The sequence below is a fragment of the Rutidosis leptorrhynchoides genome, chromosome 5 (genome assembly GCF_046630445.1).
Source record: "Rutidosis leptorrhynchoides isolate AG116_Rl617_1_P2 chromosome 5, CSIRO_AGI_Rlap_v1, whole genome shotgun sequence".
Lineage (NCBI taxonomy): Eukaryota > Viridiplantae > Streptophyta > Magnoliopsida > Asterales > Asteraceae > Rutidosis > Rutidosis leptorrhynchoides.
This window is the reverse complement of record NC_092337.1, coordinates 130,382,756-130,396,065: the sequence shown is the minus strand read 5'-3', so window position 1 is coordinate 130,396,065 and position 13,310 is coordinate 130,382,756.

The following is a 13,310-nucleotide window of genomic DNA, read 5'->3' as shown; positions in this document are numbered from 1 at the left end:
ATGAAGTAAACAGAAACACAATATATATACATATCTGTTATGTATTGGATCAGAAAAACAGATGATGGAGGAGTGGTTTGGGTATTTGAGGGGTGAACGTGAGGTCTCGAGTTCGAACCCGGTCGTGGGCATTTCTTTTTAGAACGGTTTTTTCTTAAGGGTATACATTCTTTTCCATCTAATTTTATTATAATTATTATTATTTGTTATTATTATTGTTGTTATAAATATTATAATTAATATTTGCTTGTATTATCATTATTTGTTAGTATTATTAATATGCATAATGAAACTTAGGGTTATTATTATGATTATCATTATTAATTTGTGTTATTATTACAAGAATTATAACTATTATTATGAATATCATTATTAATATATGTATAATTATTATTATTATCATTAATATGAAAATAATAAAATTTATTATTATTTTCTTTAATTAGTATCATTTTATAATTATTAGTATTATTATTATCATTATTAATAATATCATTACTATTATTAGTATCCTTATTATTAGTAAAGTTACTATTATTAGTAACTCACTAATGTCAAAACTATCATTAGAATAAATAATTTTGTATATAAAATGTATTTAGTACATATACTATAACTATATTAATATTTCATATAACTATATATATTAACACTATCTAGATAAATAATTACAGGTAACAAACTATTGAATTTCAAACATAATAATAATAATAATAATGTATATATACATACATGTATATAAATGGATATATACATTAATATAACTAAATGAAAGGATATTAATCATTTTAAAATATATATATACAATAAGTATATGTATCATATAATTTAAGATATAATATAAGTATATGTTTTTAATTGGGATTTAAAATAAATACTATATAACTACAAATATGAATATAAATAATATATATTAATAAATAAAATTATATGATTTCCATTATATGTTTTAATATATATACAAATGATATAGGTTCGTGAATCCAAGGCCAACCCTGCATTGTTCAGTTGTTCAATGTCGTCATATGTATTTTTACTACAAAATACATTATTGTGAGTTTCATTTGCTTTCTTTTTAAATGCTTTTGCAATATATATTTTTGGGACTGAGAATACATGCGCTATTTTTATAAATGTTTTACGAAATAGACACAAGTAATCGAAACTACATTATATGGTTGAATGGATCGAAGCCGAATATGCCCCTTTTAGCCTGGTAATCTAAGAATTAGGGAACATCACTAATTTTGAGAATTAGTGCACCCCTAATTGACGCGAATCCTAAAGATAGATCTATCGGGCCCAACAAGCCCCATTCTGGAATTTGGAATGCTTTAGTACTTCGAAATTTATCATATCCGATGGGTGTCCCGGAATGATGGGGATATTCTATATGCATCTTGTTAATGTCGATTATCAGGTGTTCAATCAATATGAATGATTATTTTTATCTCTATGCATGGGACGTATATTTATGAGAAATGGAAATGAAAATCTTGTGGTCTATTAAAATAATGGAAATGACTGTTTATGATAAACTAATGAACTCACCAACCTTTTGGTTGACACTTGAAATCATGTTTAATCTCAGGTACGAAAGAAATCTTCCGCTGTGCATTTGCTCATTTTAGAAATATTACTTGGAGTCATTCATGGCATATTTCAAAAGACGTTGCATTCGAGTCGTCGAGTTCATCAAGATTATTATTAAGTCAATTATAGTTAGATATATTATGAAATGATATGCATGCCGTCAACTTTCATTGTAGAGAAAGATTGTCTTTTAAAATCGAATGCAATGATTGTAAAATGTATCATATAGAGGTCAAGTACCTCGCGATGTAACCAAATGTAATGTATTCGTACAGATGGATTATGACGGGTCATGAAACTTAAGCTGAGAGTTGAGAACCTAGAGAAGATCGTCGAGTACCTGTTGAAAGAGCTTTGGAAACCGAAATAGAATTGCCTTATAGAACTTTCTCCGCATTACTAGATACTATTTTGTATTATTACTTATTACTTGGTGTTTACCCATACATTTTTTGATGTGGTTTTTCTACTATTCATGGTTTTTACGTTAAATCTTTTGGGATATTTTTTATTTCTTTATTAATGCATGAATAATAAATGAATAGTTTTACTGCTTAAAGTGGTTGGTTTACTATTATTCTGTGATGCATGATATGTTATTAATGACTGTTGTGATTTGCTTATTATCACTACCGTCACTACTGTCACTACCTACTACTACTAGTGTTACTTAACACTACCTCTCATTACTAAGAATCTTTCTGTATTATTATTATTATTATTTACTAGTCTTCAACACTCATTGCTAGTATATCTTTATATAGCGTTGTTTTGACACTGCCCTAGTGTATATTTTTCTGTGATGAAGATCATGCCTCTGAAGGAATCCACAGCTGCTCAAATCAGGAGACTCGTCGATGAAGGTATCGCGGCAGAAAGAGCTGAATTGCTTAGGGAGTTCAACAACACACGCAACAGCAACGATCATGGTGGTACGAGCAACAATAACAACAATAGTAACCAAGGCCGTGGTGGATGTTCCTATAAGACATTCATTAGCTGCAATCCACACTCCTTTAGTGGGACTGAGGGACCCGTTGGTCTCAATTGGTTCGAGAAATTAGAGTCTGTTTTCCGTATCAGAGGGTGTAATGATGATGATCGAGTGGGATTTGCTACGGGCACACTGTCTGACATTGCGCTCACTTTGTGGAATACCTATGCACAATCCTTGGGTCATGATCAACCTTATACCCTTCCCTGGGAAACTTTGAAGCAGAGAATGATAGAGGAGTACTGTTCTTGTAATGAGATTAAGAAGATGGAATGTGGGTTCAGTGGCTGAAGTTAGTTGGCACTGATCTCACTGGATATAACAAGAGGTTTTTCGAGTTGGCTTTGATGTGTCCCGAAATGGTCACTCCTGAGACTCGTAAGATCAAGCAGTATATTGAAGGTCTAAGTGAGAACATTCAAGATGGGGTTACTATTTCCAAACCTACAACCGTGCAAAAAGCTATTGATATGGCAACTTTGTTACTAGATCAGAACGCTCAGAGAGGAAAGGGTACTACTGTTAATGAGGTTAAGTCTAATGATGGAAAGAGAAAGTGGAATGGTGGGCAAGATAAGAACCATAACCAGCAATCTTTCAAAAAGCAGGATCCTTACCGAAACGACATTGGGGTCACTGGAACTAACTCTGGGTATAAGGGTAAGAATCTACAATGTCAAAGGTGTGGCAAGCATCACTCTGGAACTTGTACTACTGTAATTTGTGACCGGTGTAAGAAGTTTGGCCATTTGGCCAAGGATTGTAAGGTGAACCTCAACAAGAATACCAACAACAGCACTACGAACAATGCAAACAATACTGGTAATGTTAAGAATTATTTTGGTTGCAGACAGCCGGGTCATTTTAAAAAGGATTTCTCTAAGAACAACAACACTGGAACTGCTCAAGGTAGGGCATTCAACATCAACTCTGAAGAAGCTTGTGATGATTCGAAGCTAGTCACGGGTACGTTTTCACACAATGATCAACATGTTTATGTTTTGTTTGACACTGGTGCTGATAGAAGTTGTATATCTAAGGATATTTGTCACCGCGTTAAGAACCCTGTTTCTCCCTTAGATAACGTGTATTCTATAGAACTAGGTAACGGTAACTTGATGAGAGCTGATAAAATCTATCGTGGTTGTATTTTGAAGTTAGAGGGTAAGCCTTTTGACATTGATGTGATACCTATTAAACTGGGAAGTTTTGACCTTGTGGTTGGAATGGACTGGTTATCTGACAACAAAGCCGCGTTGGTCTGCGACCTAAAGGCTATTCGTATTCCTATTACAAATGGTGAACCCATGACGATTTATGGAAAAAAGAGCAGCTCACAACTACATCTCATTAACTGTATGAAAGTTTAGAAGTATGTGAGAAAGGGATGTATCACATTTATGGCTCAAGTAAGCCAAATTGAACATAAAGAAAGGAGACCCAAAGATGTTCCTATAGTTTAGGATTTTCTTGAAGTTTTTTCGGAGGAACTACTGGTTTCCCACCACATCGGGAAGTCGAGTTTCAGATTGATTTAGTGCTAGGAGCGGCACCGATGGCTCGCGCACGTATAGACTTGCACCTCCAGAGCTACAAGAGTTGTCTAGTCAGCTGCAAGCACTGTTCACGGACCTCATGAACCGTTTGTGTAAGCCATACCTAGATAAATTCGTCATTGTGTTTATTGATGATATATTGGTGTACTCCAAGAACAAAGAAGAGCACGCGCAGCATTTAAGTTCGATACTGACTATGCTTAGAGAAGAGCAACTGTATGCAAAGTTCTTGAAATGTGACTTTTGGTTGCAAGAGGTACAATTCATTTGTCATATTGTAGGTGCTAATGGGATACAAGTTGATCCGGCGAAGATCGAAACGGTTAAGAATTGGGAAACCCCTAAGACACCAACACCGATTCGACATATCTGGGGTCTAGCTGGTTACTACAGGAGATTCATTGAAGGATTCTCTAAGATTTCCCGACCACTAACAGCGTTGACTCATAAAGGCCAGAAGTATGAGTGGTCAGAACCACAAGAAACTGCATTTCAGTTTTTGAAGGAGAAGAAAACAACTGCACCGGTATTATCTCTACCAGAAGGAAACAAAGATTTTGTTAATTATTGTGATGCCTCGCGTCAAGGAAGGGGTTGAATGCTTATACAATGAAACAAGGTTATTGCTTATGGATCGCGGCAGTTAAAGATTCACGAGCAGAACTACACTACGAACGACCTGGAACTGGGAGCCGTAGTCTTCGCACACAAAATGTGGAGACACAACCTGTATGGAACCAAGTTTACTATCTTCACCGACCATAAGAGTCTACAACACATATTTGATTAGAAGCAGCTCAACATGAGACAGCTACGCTGGATGGAATTGCTTAACTATTGCGATTGTGAACTTCAATATCATCCTGGCAAGGCGAATGTTGTAGCAGATGCTTTGAGCTAGAAAATAGAGAGAGAGAAACCTCTCAGGGTTAAAGCTCTTAACTTAATTGTACGTATGAACCTTACATCACAGATCTGCGAAGCACACTTGGAAGCCGTGAAACAAGAGAATGTTGATGTTGAATTTATCAAGGGATTGGATAAGAAATTCGACATAAAAGAGGATGGAACACGATATTTTGCTAACCGAATTTGGGTACCAATGTTTGGCGGATAGAGAGAACTAGTGTTGGAGGAAGCACATAAGTCAAGGTACTCAATTCATCCTGGATCAGATAAAATGTACCAAGATTTGAAAGCATTTTATTGGTGGCCAAATATGAAAGCCAACATTTCTACCTATGTCGAAAAGTGCTTGACTTGCACTAAGGTCAAGGCTGAACACCAGAAGCCATCAGGGCTACTGACTCAACCAGAGATTCCCAGTGGAAATGGGAATGCATTGCAATGGACTTCATCACGAAACTGCCGAAGACCATGGGAGGTTACGACACCATTTGGATTGTCGAGGATCGTCTCACTAAGTCTGCACACTTCTTACTGATAAGAGAAACTGATAAGATGCACAAGTTGGCTCAGATTTACATTAGGGAGGTCATCTCTAGACATAGAGTGCCTGTATCCATTATATCCAATTGCGACAGCAGATTCACTTCTAGATTCTGGCAAACATTACAGCAAGTAATGGTGACTCGTTTAGAGATGAGTACAACATATCACCCCCAAACGGATGGCCAAAGCGAACAAACTATTCAAACTCTAGAGGACATGTTGCGAGCAAGTGTCGTTGATTTCAAAAACTGATGGGATAAGTATTTATCGCTAGCTGAGTTCTCATACAACAACAACTACCATATGAGCATTAAAATTGCACCTTTCGAAGTGTTGTACGGAAGAAAATGTAGATCTCCCGTGTGTTGGAGCGAATTCGGGGATAGTCAGTTGACAGGTCCCGAGGTTATTCAGGAGACAACGGAGAAAATCGTACAGATTCAAGAACGATTGAAAACGGATCAGAGTCGTCAAAAGAGCTATGCCGACGTTAGAAGACGAGATTTAGAATTTCAAGTTGGCGACAAAGTCATGCTTAAAGTATCACCTTGGAAGGGTGTAGTACGGTTTGGAAAACGAGGTAAATTGAGTCCAAGATATGTTGGACCATTCGAGATAACTGAAAGAGTTGGACTAGTGGCTTACTGATGTCAAATCTAAGGGGTATATAAAATAGTTTATATTTTAGCAGGAAATACTATTAAATACGATACAATTTTACACAAGATATTTATTTATTTAGAGAATGGATATACTTAAACCTTGCTACAACACTTATAGGCAGTGTACCTAATCGTACAGTAGTGTAGTTTTTAGTAAGTCCGGTTCGTTCCACAGGGAAAATCTTTAAACAAAGCTTAACACTATATTAGTTTACTTTTATAAAAATACAAATATATATATAAGTAATATTATTATTATAAAGGGGGGTTTTTACCGTTTAATGACCGGTTTGTCGATTTTAAAACTTTAGTCACAGTTAAAACCAAATGTAAAATAATAAATAAATACAAGACTTAATTTAAAGAGTAAAGTAAATAACGATAATGAAATTGCGATAAATGAAAGTGCGATAAAATAAACTTGCGATAATTAAAAAGTACGATAATTAAAAGTGCAATTAAATACAATAATAAATAAAAATGCGATAATTAGAAGTGCAATTAAATATAAAATAAAGGAAATTAAATATGAAATAAAAGAATTATGCTTATTTAAACTTCCGTAACCAAGATGTTTGACGTGTTGATTTTAGTTTTATGCCCATGGGTTAATTGTCCTTTGTCCTGGATTATTTAATATGTCCGTCTGGTTTTTGTCCATAACAGTCCATCAGTCATAAATATAAAGTGCGAGTGTCCTCGTCAAATTATCCTTATACCCGAAGTTAAATATTCCAACTAATTGGGGACTTAAACTGTAACAAGGTTTTATTACTTTGTTATCAATTATGCCAAGTGTCCTTGTACATAATTTCACCCCTGTTTTAATAATTCTAGTGGCTATTAATCCATTCCCGTGTCCGGTTAAATGAATGATTATTCGTACATATAAATACCCCGCCCATCGTGTCCGATCGAGTGTATATGGTAATTTATAGGGACGCCCAATTGTAAATCTTTATATTAACATTAACAAACTATCATTTAGTTAAACAAATATAAAGCCCATTAATAGCCCATAGTCTAATTTCCACAAGTGTCGTTCTTTTGTCCAAACCCCAATTATGGTACAAAGCCCAATTACCCAATTTTAGTAATTAGCCCAACATCATGATTACTTCGGATTAAATAAGCATAATAATAACTTAGCTACGAGACATTAATGTAAAAAGGTTGAACATAACTTACAATGATTAAAAATAGCGTAGCGTTACACGGACAGAATTTCGACTTACACCCTTACAACATTTGCTAACATACCCTTATTATTAGGATTTAAAATTAAAATTAAAATTAAAATATAAATTATATATATATATTTACGTATATATTGAGAGAGAGATAGATTATGGATTATGAAAATGATCAGAATTCGTTTGCTTTTATAGGAATTTTCGTCCAGGTAATCTCCGCGACTCGCGGTACATTTGGCCTTCGAACTCCGCAAGTCGAGGAGTTTGTTTTTACAGCTCATTTATCCTTAGCTCTTTGTTTGCCGACGATTTTAAATATTAATATAATATATATATAATTTTTAAGAATTATTTATATATTATATTATATTCATGTGCATAGTTGACTTGTAATTTTTAGTCCGTTGCGTCGAGCGTTGAGAGTTGACTCTGGTCCCGGTTCCGGATTTTCGAACGTCCTTGCGTACAATTTAATATCTTGTACTTTGCGTTTTGAATCTTGTACTCTTGTAATTTCGAGACGTTTCTTATCAATAATTGGAACCTCTTTGATTGTATTTTGTACTTTTGAGCTTTTTGGTCGTTTGCGTCTTCAATTCGTCGAATCTGTCTTTTGTCTTCACCTTTTAATATTTAAACGAATATCACTTGTAAATAGAACAATTGCAACTAAAAGCTTGTCTTTCTTGGGGAATAATGCTATGAAATATATGTTCGTTTTTAGCATTATCAAATATTCCCACACTTGAGCGTTGCTTGTCCTCAAGCAATATCGTCTTGAAATACTAGAATCACTTCTTTATTCTTCACACTTTGTACATCAGTGATTTCTTTACGGCGGTATAAACAATGGTAGTAACGATATGGTTTACAGTCTCACATGACTATAAAAATTTAGATCCATTAAGGAAATTGGATCTTTATGAAAACATTTGATCTTTTGAAAATTAAATCTAGTTTTTACCCTAGATAAGTTTTTCGGAATAACCCTTTACCGGTGTTTGCAAATTATTTTTGTGGGTTTGGTGGGTTTCATATTTGAAAATTTTAGCTCAAAACTTATGGTTTTGTGTCACCCACTTGCTAACCTTGTATTAGGAAAGCAACACATCCAGTTTACTTGTCCCGTATATTACCTTTCGGTAAACTACCGTCCGGTTGTAAAGGAAAGCGTTGAACAAGCAACTGTTAAGGCAATGTCCCCTGACATGCTTTTAATTATGGTCTATAACGTGTCGGACGCAATTACTATCCTTGGTAGGAGCAATAGTAAAGCTCACCCTTATGATTTTTTGGTCTGGCACAAAGTCCTGTCTTTGACCATGCTATGCAACCACCGTTCTTACGGTTGACACCCGATTTGGTTCAGGTGACCTAATGAATTTCAGGTGAATTCCTAGGATTTTACGTTCAATGGTAATGAACGCATTGAAAATAGGTTTTCAGAAAACAAATCGGTTTGTAATTTTGATCAAAATATTTTCTCGTTCAAGCTCGAGTTTAGATATCATCGAATTCCATGAGTTTGAATTCCCAATCTTTAAGGTCAATCTCTAGGATTGAGTAATATCAGGCTTAAAAGCTGATTTTTAATCTTTTAAGGAGATTATCCTTTCTGGGATCTGATTCATTAGTCTTATCCAGCTAATTTGCACGGTGCCCTCCCATTTCACGAGATAAATCCTTCTCATGGTTAGGATAAATCTGACCACTTGGCGACCCTGTTTAATGCTGAGGTCCGTGGATTTCCTGCTAATTTTAGTGATGACTTTTCTAGATTTTTCGTCAACCTACAGCTGGTCTGGACGACAACTTCTTGACCTAAATCAAGAAGCGCGTGTCTTTTTCGGAAGACTTTACTTCCTTTTAATGATGGAATTGATTCATCGTGTAGATCCATCTTTCTTACAGTAAATCAGGTAAAATTTTTTAGTTTAGTCCAAAGCAAAAGTATTTTCAGTTATTTGTACAAAAATATGTGACATATGTTTTGAATAACTTGGAGAATTTTCCCACACTTGGCTTTTATTTTCCTTTTTATTGTCCTCTATTCCATTTTAAATGAATTTTAACATTTTGGTTTGTTTCTCAATTTATGTCCTTTTCGAGGTAACAATAATTTCGGTGTTAACACCTAGTTTTATCGTTCATAAATATGTATAAATATGATTTTGAGTTCATTTAGTTGAAAATTTTGAAAAATTTTACTAGAATTGGGTAGTCAGTATATAAGACTAGGGCTGTTCTTTATTATCAGAGAGCACTAGATTCTAATACAACTACTACTTTACTAGTATTTCTAATGGTAACCAAGTGTATAAAGTAAAAATTTTAAAATCCGAAAGAATTTAACCCCTTCCCACACTTAAGATCTTGCAATGCCCTCATTTGCAAGAAATCAGTAACAATTTAAATTATTGAGGGTGATTTGTGTGAAAATGATTAATTTTTACCAAAGTTTCCAAACATATTTGTGTTTGCTTGCTGAATGATAAATGGTGCATATCATTTGTTCATTCCGTCTTGTTGTTATTTCACATATATTTTGCATCTTGTCGTCAAAATTAGTTGCTTTTGCTGAACTTAATGCCAGTCTTTGAAAATGCGTTGTTTTACCCTGTTGTGTACATAAGATAAACTGCAAATATATATACATATTTTTGAAGTTTGGTATATTACCCCACATTCAAAAATTATTAAAATCTAAGAATAAAAGTTAGAAAATTATAAAAACTATTACAATATTAACATAAGTATTAAACGTATCAACATTAAAAATTACAAAATAAATAAAACTAAGTAGACTAGGGATGATACTGATACCAGTAGGGGTTCCATGCATAACCATAGGTGCTATAAAATGCTTCGGCTGGGTTATACGTAGGATACGGTGGTTGAATCTCTATAGACCAGGGAGGGAATATGGGCGATGGAGTAGGAATATAGTTTCTACCTATATGTTGGCAATAAGCTACGATTTGGTTTTGATGAACTTGCCAATCTTCAAATTCTCTATGTCTAGCATTTTTGTACTCCTGTGAAGCTATAAACCTTTGCATTTCTGCCATTTCATTTCCCCCTCCTACATTACCTTGCTGTTGGTTTCTCTCAACCTGTGAATATCTACCATGGTATTGTACTGCGGCGTTATTTCGCCTCTTCAAAACTTTCGCACCATGGTATACATTTAAACCTATTGTATCGCGGGGTTCTGGTTCTTCGACTAATAATCCCCCCCGACTTATATCCACACCGAGATATTCGGCAATCAAAGTAATAAATATACCACCTCCTATTATGCTATGCGGTCTCATCCCCCTAACCATAGCTGATAAATAATAACCCACACAATAAGGTATACTTACAGCGCTTTGTGGGTCTCGAATACACATATGGTAAAACAAATCCTGTTCATTTACCTTTTCCTTATTCTTACCTCTTTGTGTAATCGAATTAGCTAAAAACCTATGAATTACTCTTAACTCTGCTCTATCTATATCCAAATAAGAGTAATTTCCCCCTTTGAATCGGTGATGGCTTGTCATTTGACTCCATACACCATGTGTATCAAAATTTTCATCTATCTTTCTACCGTTCAATATCAACCCTTTACAATCGGCAGATGCTAACTCCTCAGGCGTATATATACGTAAAGCCTGAGTCATGTCTAGTAAAGACATGTGGCGCATCGAACCTCCTAACAAAAATCTAATAAAAGATCGATCGGTTAAACTAGCTACCCGATCATTTAATTCTATACTACACAACAATTCTTCACACCATACTTTATATACAGGTCTACGCATGGTGAATAAACGTACCCAGTCGTTAAAAGTAGAATTACCATACCTCTGTGCAAGTAATTCCCTAATTGGCCCAGCCAATTCTACAGCTTCTAATGGTCCCCATTCTATGACCCTAGGTACCTCAACAACTTTAGAATGAAGAGTATTCAAACCCCTTTGGTATTTTGGATAATCTATCCAAAGTCTGTCAAATCTCAGGTTCGGGTGCAAATCTTCCAAGTGCATATCAGAAAATGTCATGACTGGATGAGGTATATCTTGTTTGTAGTAGTTATCCACCTCCTGTTGTTCCGCATTTTCAGCAGGAGCATTGCGAGCTTGGGATGAAGATTCACCCCTTTCAGTCTGCAAAACACATCAAACACAATTTTTGTGCATCCAAATATGCATTAGTGTCAGCAAAATCATCAATCAAAATAATTACAATGACATGATCAATTTATATCAAACTTAAGCTCATTTTCATATTTTCATCAAATCTACACTTTTTCAAATAAGCATGTACGAAAATGTTCGCCAAGTTCATAAGCATTCAACTCAAATAACATGTCAAAATAATCATTACTAGCAATTAAACAAGTTTCAAATGGCATTATCTCTCAAAAATCAAGTTCATGAATTTTAGACTTGAAAAAGTCCACTTTAATTCTCAAAATCATGTTTAGGCTCAAAGTTTGGATCATTTAACTACCTAAACATGTTACACTACTTAATTTAGCAACAATTCATGACAAAAATCGGCCATAACCTGTTTATATCAAAAAGCCCCAAATTGCTCAAGAACACAAACCCTAGATTACTCAAAATTTGAAGTTTAAGGCTTCTAATCATGTTAAATAGCATCAATCTAGGTTATACAAACATAATACATAAGCAATTTAAGCATAATTACACTAAAAAGCATCAAAATCGAATTGGGTATAAAATTGCTCAAGAACACTAATTTTCGGATTAAATGGTGTTTAGGTGTAGAAATTTACCGTTTTTCTTGAGTAATTCCTTGATAGCATCCTTCTCAACATGATTTTAGTAAAAGATTTGATGATTAATGGTGAAAAATTCGATTTTTGTGTGATATTTTCGGGTTTTTTCGCAGTATGTTTTGTGGGTGTTGTGTGGACTGAGCTGTTCCAGCTCCTTTATTTTTTTCTGTAATTCGGTCCCTCCGCGAGTCGCGGAGTTTGTATATATATATATATATTTTTTTTTTAACATCTTATACTAATTAAAACAATTAAGTAATTAATTTTAAAATTTTGTTTCCCTTGTTATTTAGGACGAGGTCGTTTCGGATCGATGTCCTAGTCCGTCCTTCGACAAAATTTTAAAATTTGTCTTTTTGTAGCGATTGTTTTAAAAGCTAAGATTTTTGGGGTTTTTTAATGTTTTTGGCATACTTTAATTCAATAAGATTAAAAATAATGATAATAAAAGTTCTCGTCCCTCCCTTGGGTAAAGCAATTTCGGTTCAAAGACCTAGTCTTCAACTTACGACGAATTTTAAAAATCATATTTTTAACTTAATGAGATAAAGTAAATTTTTGTTTTTAAATTCATACCAACTTAAATTAAAAATACATAAAATTCAAAATTAATATTAAAAATTCACACTAAACTTAAAATTTGAAATGCATAAAATTAAAAATTCATATTTTAAAAATTAAAAATTCACACCAAACTTAATTTAAAAATTCATATTATAAATTCACACCAAACTTATATTAAAAATTCATATTATAAATTCACACCAAACTTATATTAATTTTTCAAATATTTACAATTTTAAATATATTGATTTTACAAAGTTTACAATATTAATTTAAGATTTATATATTAATTTTAAAAACATGGTAAAAATAAAATTAAAAATCTTTTTGGCTTTTTATCCCACTTTAATCAATCAAATATTATCAAAAATATACGCCCCTCTTTTCGGTAAAGTAATTTCGGTTCCATGCCCTAATTTAACTCATGACGAATTTTTGAAATATTTTGGGTTGATTGATTAAAGATATTTATACCTTAAGAATAAACGTTAAATTTCACAGTGATGT